Source organism: Limulus polyphemus, unplaced genomic scaffold (genome assembly GCF_000517525.1).
Source record: "Limulus polyphemus unplaced genomic scaffold, Limulus_polyphemus-2.1.2 Scaffold3470, whole genome shotgun sequence".
Classification (NCBI taxonomy): Eukaryota; Metazoa; Arthropoda; class Merostomata; order Xiphosura; family Limulidae; genus Limulus; species Limulus polyphemus.
In genome coordinates, this window is record NW_013669080.1 from 115,289 (window position 1) to 122,894 (window position 7,606).

Sequence of the window (7,606 nt, forward strand, 5' to 3'; positions counted from 1 at the left end):
AGTTACGTAGGATAGTTTATTATGTGATTAGTTACGTAGGATAGTGTATTATGTGATTAGTTACGTAGGATAGTTTATTATGTGATTAGTTACGTAGGATAGTGTATTATGTGATTAGTTACGTAGGATAGTGTATTATGTGATTAGTTACGTAGGATAGTGTATTATGTGGTTAATTACGTAGGATAGTGTATCATGTGATTAATTATGTAGAATATTGTATTATGTGATTAATTACGTAGGATAGTGTATTATGTGATTAATTAGGTAGGATAGTGTATTATGTGATTAATTACGTAGGATAGTGTATTATGTGATTAATTATGTAGGATAGTGTATTATGTGATTAATTACGTAGGATAGTGTACTATGTGATTAATTACGTAGAAAAGTGTATTATGTGATTAATTACGTAGAAAAGTGTATTATGTGATTAATTACGTAGGATAGTGTATTATGTGATTAATTACGTAGGATAGTGTATTATGTGATTAATTACGTAGGATAGTGTATTGTGTGATTGATGGACTCGTGAATGACATTGTAGATATTTGGCTTTAGGTTATTTAGAACAAGTGTGTCTTATGGAGCGTCGTTAAAGTCATTGTAAAAAAAAATTGCATTGTGCTGCATCTTTTTGATGGGCAGTTTTAATGATAATCTTAAAATCAAGAACACTGTGTCGCAGATGACTTTGTAAACCACCATAGAACAATAAACAAGGACACCCAGTGGGTATAACTTTCAAATCCATCTCCTGTCTAGCGAGGAGTATCAGTTCCTCGTGTGGTGTACATTATGAAGGAACCAAGACTATTTTGAGTGATTGTTTGGAGAAACTGAAAGTTCTTGTAGTGAATTTAGCTCAAGCTACAAACCAGTAACAAGCCATTCAAGCTTCGCATGGTGAACTGAAAGATCCTTGCAAAGATATAACAGGCACAGCAGTAGTTGTGGTGGGTTTGGAAATGAAGTTCAAAGTGTCATATTTTCGGGGAAGCTACCAAAAAAGCTACGAGGAAAGACGGAAAAGCTAGCATGATGCTACAGTGATGTACTACACCATGGATGATGAAGCAATATGCAACAACGTGTACTTTGAAAACCTAGTCAAAATAAACACAGAAGAGCATGGGAAGACTGTGCTGTCTCACCGGATTTGATTTTGATGAGGATAAAAAGTGATATCTCATTCATCGAACAAGTGATTTTGGGGTGTGACAGTGTCACATGTTACTTTAGAAAAGACCTTTAGAAAAGGCATTTTTTAAATTAATGTCTTCATGTATCCGATATTCCATCTCAATTTCACTGAAAGATGGACATACAACAAGAAGCATGACACATGAGTAAACAAGTCTTTTACAAAGATTAATTGTACTTTATAACAATGATTTGTAGATGCTAGTTCATTAGCACATTGCTTCATATATATATATATATTTCAGTCACGACCAATCACAACCATTCGACAAGCAACACTCCTCATCCATATACCAGAACATAATCCTGCAGTGCTCTCGATTTTCGTATGAGGAGATTGTTAATCGATCTAGTGTCAAAGAACAAAACATTTCAAAGACGAAAACCACAAATGTGCTTCATAGAAGTATAAAAACTCAAACAGCAGAGTATTCAGGAGAGCTATGAGCTTCAAAACTAAAAACCAACAAACTTAGAACAGTCTATTTGCGGATTATGGTGTTAAGGTTATTAAAGGATTTTTGATTATTCAAAAAAGAATTGCAATAGAGCTGAGTACATCCCTTAGTACTGATAACAAGGATTTGAATATAGCAAAGTTCACGAGCTTCAATAGCTGTTTTTATGAGAAAGATGGTAGAAAGATCTGAAATAAGCCATATATTTGTGAAATACTCCAATGGATCTCCATTGAACTTTTGTATTTGATTTACTTAAAGGTAGTTTTGTAAATCAGATTATGCCATTTCTTTGCAAGCAAAGCTGATTGAGAGTTTCATTCCTGATCTGAACAATTATGAGACGGAAACAAATATCCTTACACAGGTTTCATTTGCTATATAATAATGACTTAATAGAGTTCTGCTTTCAGGCTAGGAACAACAAATATCTCTGGCTATTTGATGAAATAATGCATCACCAAACTGAATGTTTTCTCACTGTTGATATGTAGTAGAGGACCAAGCACATCGACAAAAAACTCTCTCAAGTGGTGCTTCAACACAGAATTTCTGTAGTTACCCATGTTGTTTCTTTTGTGAATCTGTTTGCTCACAGCACATTTCACATGATAATACCAATCCTCTATAGATTTCTGCCAGCCAACCCAGTAAAATCATTCTCTTATCCTCTCTAGCGTATTTGTGAAATCTAAATTCTCAGATCTTGAAAGATTGTAGAGATGATGAGTAACTGTGGAAGTACTAACTAAATTCATTTCTCTATGCCCATAACTTCTCATTTTGACAGCATAATTTTTCTCATAGGCACCAGCATAAGTAGGTCTTCAAAACTTGAGTTTTTCTAGTAATTTTTGCATAGGACGAAATATGACAGAGGATGATATTTACGAAGCATTGATAGAAGACACATAAACTAAGAAATCTTCTTTCGTCAGATCTTTGTTGGATCTGTAGACTCTCCCTCTCTACAGATTAGGTGTATCAGGAAACTCATTTGTTAATATAACAATTCATAGTTCTTATGATTCAGCTTAAGATTACTTATCTACATTGATCCAGTACTTTTCGCAGTCCAGTACAAGTGTCATTGAAGGTCTTTCTGAAGGTCATTATGTCATACAAATACATTAGTATGACATTCCAGGGAAGTCCAGAGAGAACAAATTTAATTCATAATTCAAATATAACAGGTTCATCGTATAAACAAAATAGTAACATGATAAATTGATATATCCCATTTTCGGAATTAAAGGCTGTCTTTTTCTCGACTAGCTTCTCAACTTGCTCTCGTCAGTATCCACTCTTCAAATCCAACACTGAAAACAATTTTGACACAGAAAAAGCATTACAACTAGAGTCAATCCTTGGCAGTGGGTAAGCATCATTCTTTGTGACTTCATTCATTTTTGGGTAGTAGTCCACATGGAACATAATTGATCCATTCTTCTTTCAGTAAAATTAGTGACGCTCATATTCTACTCTTAGGTTTTGTTACTCCTTGTTCTTTCATGGCTTTTATTTCTTTAACAACCTCAACCTGTTTTGCAACTGGAAATCACATAGCCAACTAATATATTGGGGGCTTCGTCTTCAGTATCAACCTTATAAGATATTTTATTTGTCTAACTTAGGCCATGACGTCCATCTTGGTATTCTAGGAGCAAATTAAGTAATCTATAGCATTGATTTGATGTAAAACTGTTACTATTGATGTCACATAGCTCCAGTAAATGAGGTTACCAGCTCTCTACCTCATGTGAAAATTTAACATATGAATACCTGCATATTGTTTTTAAGGTGACTACTTCTAATGTTTCTTAGTGTAGAAGTAATATTCGTACAATTTGTGATGTTCTATCCAGAAATGACTCAGGAGGTTTTCCAACCACTAACCTCTCAGGACAAGTTGGAGAGTTTGGTTCTATCATACTATAGTCACTATATCTAAAACGTTGTTTCGAATAAATCTTGTTATGAGTATTTCGTTTCTTCTTGGTATAATAATTTTTTCTTGTTATCAGTCGCAGTTCAACATCTGCTTGTGTGGTGTAAAGGGATTTCCTAGTCATGGATTGGGTAGCTATTTGAAGTGTGTCAAACTAAAAACTTGTGTTTCTCCGTGAAGTTTAATTTCAACATACACTCTTCCCTAATGTCATTTATCCACACTTCATTTTCTGTATAGAAGCTTCCCACAGTGAAAGTGGTTCTATATTTCTTTTTGCTGGAATTTTATGAATATTTGCTGTTTGCATTAATCAGTCTTATCGCATTATATTTGGAGGCAATTTTCCAGTTTTCTTTATCAGATCAGGTGGAAGAATGATAACCATAGAACTAATATCAATCATCGTGTTACAAAGCTTCCAATCAATGAATTCATTACCTTGTTGGCTGTTTGGTTTTTAAATAACGAACTCCTCAAATAACCATAGAACTAATATCAATCATCGTGTTACAAAGCTTCCAATCAATGAATTCATTACCTTGTTGGCTGGTTGTTTTTAAATAACGAACTCCTCAAATAACCATAGAACTAATACCAAACATCATGTTACAAAGCTTCCAATCAACGAATTCATTAGCTTGTTGGCTGGTTGTTTTTAAATAACGAACTCCTCAAATAACCATAGAACTAATACCAAACATCATGTTACAAAGCTTCCAATCAATGAATTCATTAGCTTGTTGGCTGTTTGTTTTTTAAATAACGAACTTCTCAAATAACTATAGAACTAATATCAAACATCATGTTACAAAGCTTCCAATCAATGAATTCATTAGCTTGTTGGCTGTTTGTTTTTTAAATAACGAACTTCTCAAATAACTATAGAACTAATACCAAACATCGTGTTAGAAAGCTTCCAATCAATGAATTCATTAGCTTGTTGGCTGGTTGTTTTTAAAATAACGAACTCCTTATCTCAGTTGGAATAAATGAAGTATTCTTAGCTGAGCTATGACTACTAAATCCAGCGTATTTCTGTATATTGATGTCCGGAAGGTCCTGGTTGTACCTTTGATCTTTTGGGTTCTGGAACTCATTTCAAGGGTATAATATCTTTGGTTTACCATTATATATATTGATTCAGCACAGTTTTGGCTGTAATGTCCGTGTTTTCTACAGTTATAACAGTTTCATTTTTCTACCTTCCTTTGGGGACAGCATTTAGTTCTGATAGGATTTTATCTGAATTTCCTGGTAATATGTCCTTTAATTTGGAGTTGAAACACCTGCTGTGGGTTATGTATTCCATTCCGAGTGAAAACACAATATTCTATTAATACTTCTAGTTCTTCTAGGCTTCCGTCAGATGGACTTAATGTTTCCATACAGTTTGATTTGACATTCCCATATATCTTGATGGTGCTTTTAGTTGTTTATCTGCAACTTGACTTCCGCTGCCAAATGATCAGCTCTCTTTAAAGATATGTACCTACTTTGCTTTAGACAAGTTCGCAAACCTTGTCTCCAATAGGGTATATCTAAATTGGTTGTGTGCCAATGAATCCATCAGTTCACATAGAGGATCTAGATAAGGTAGATAGGCAATTCTTTCCATATTCTACGGCAAGTTTAACCCGAATCTAATCGGTTTACAAACTTCCTTCTGATGTAACACTCAATATGTTTTGATAAGGTGACAATTAACACCTGTTAGTTATGTCACTCTGCATGAGGGTTTCTTATTGTTGTTAAAATGTGCATTAAGATTTAGAGTTTATTGTTCACAACTTAAACTGTTCACCTTTCTTGATTCAATAATGTTGTTGAACGGCTTGCTAAATTCCGTAATTTGATGAAGTAATGGTGTAGCCAGAATAGTACAGGTAGGTCGTACAACACTAGTGCTAACATGGCATAGTTGACGATGTTTGAGTTTGGAATTCTTGAGCAGATACGTAGAAAGATGTGACTGGTTTGATCATTGCATTCATCAGTTCCTTTTCTAGATAATTCATCCTAGACAGGACGTCCTTTACTACACTTAGATATTCTCTAATATTGGTGTAATAATCCACTTGTACTTCATTTACATTGTTTTCTACTTCCCTTACTGCAACATGTAACGGTTACATTCCGTTAATGCACCTGATGAATAGAATGAAAAGTTTTTAAAAACGTTATTACTTGTTTTGTCTTTTTACTTTCGTGACTTTGTTCTTGTAATCTTTATTTGGTTTTGTTTTTAATTAAATTGATTCTTGTTCATAATCCTTCTGTAAATGTGTCTCATTCTTGTAATTTCTCTGTTAAATTTCTTTCTTCTTGACGTTCCTTTAATGTGCATCTCATTTTCCAAGTTTTCTTTTTCTTTCAGATCTTTTAATTTTTATGTCTTTCCACTGTTTCATCAGTTTCTTAAATCTTCAGTTTCGCTTCGACCACATTCAGTCCCTTTATTATAGCTAAACTTTTTTTTTATTTCTTAGAGTTTAAGATCAACAAATTTCACGGTTTTACGTAACTAATAGTACACCTCAGTTCACAACTAAACAACAAAAATTCCACTTACTTGCCAGTTTCGTATTTTTCTTCGTTGCAAAAGCAAACTCAAACTTTATAGCACTAAACTAATTGGCTGACATCAACTGACAAACTGAGTATATCATGCACTGATTACTCGTTAACTGATTAATTTGTTAGATGTAGCCTAACTCGCTCTTTATATATCGCTCAAGTTAATCTAAAGCTTTGAAGAAAATTCCAGAATGGAAGTTCAAACCTCCTTCTGTCCAAACAATAATACTAATATCTAAAATAAAATCATAGTAAGAATGTACTTCATATACACTTATGACTGTAATAGATATGTATAACGTTATTAATATGTGAACATTAATATACATATTAAATAATATATTGGCTTAAAAATATCACTTTTCCTAATTTTTATTTTCTTTACAATTATCACGGAATTAGCTTATAATGTTTAAATATTTTCTAGTTAGTATTATATCCATGTTAGTTGCCAACAAGCTAAAGTACCCGTCCCCAGTGACGGGAAAGTTTAAGTTAATCTATCAATTTATATTATTTCATGGACTTTAAAAAGGTTAATTGTGTTATACTCTTGGTTTCTCTCAGAGTCAAAGCTCTGAGCTACTTATACTGCCCACCGCGAAAGATAATTGTTGAGCATTTTACTCATGCTAAGAGTCGATCAACAATAACAAACAGTAAATCTACATTTTTATTCTTTGAGTCACGTCACATTTTGAAATGTCAATAATAGTGTGATTAAATCCTAACAATTTAGTGTGGAGTTTCCTATTTACAAAATAAAATTTGGCATCAACATTATTCATTTCAAACGTGAATGTTGAGCTTTGCCTGCGTACGCAACTTTTCAAACGCAATGAGGGAAGCAGTCGCCGTAAACAGGAGACAGACCAACGAACTGAATAACACCACGTCTCGCAATGTGTATATGTAAGATAGATTAGTCTTGATTTTAACACTTAGAATATGCGGCTTCAACAGTGACAGCTGGAAGATTTGAATTTTGTATTAAAATTATTTTATATAAGTAATTAAGGCTATTTTATAGTATCACTGTACATACTTTAGTATTAATATTTCTTTTTCATATATTTTGGTCTATCCATTTCATTTATTTGTTGAAAAACGACTTATCCCTTAACTCTTTCTGTATACTATACCTATCACTGTTATAAAATCAAACTCTGTTTGATATGTTTTCAACAATGGTTTTTATGTTACGTTGCTTAGCAACAAAAGTATAACCTGACATTGTGGTTAGTCTGTGTACTAGAAATTTAAAATGCAATGTATAGACAGCAAAACTGGAAAAATATTTCTTGATTTGTTAATTTAGTATCATCGTTGATTAAAAAGGTATGTCTCATATGTGTTTTTAAAAATTAGGGTTGGTTGAAAGCTAGATTATAAAAATTATGTTTTGGCCAAACAAATGTTT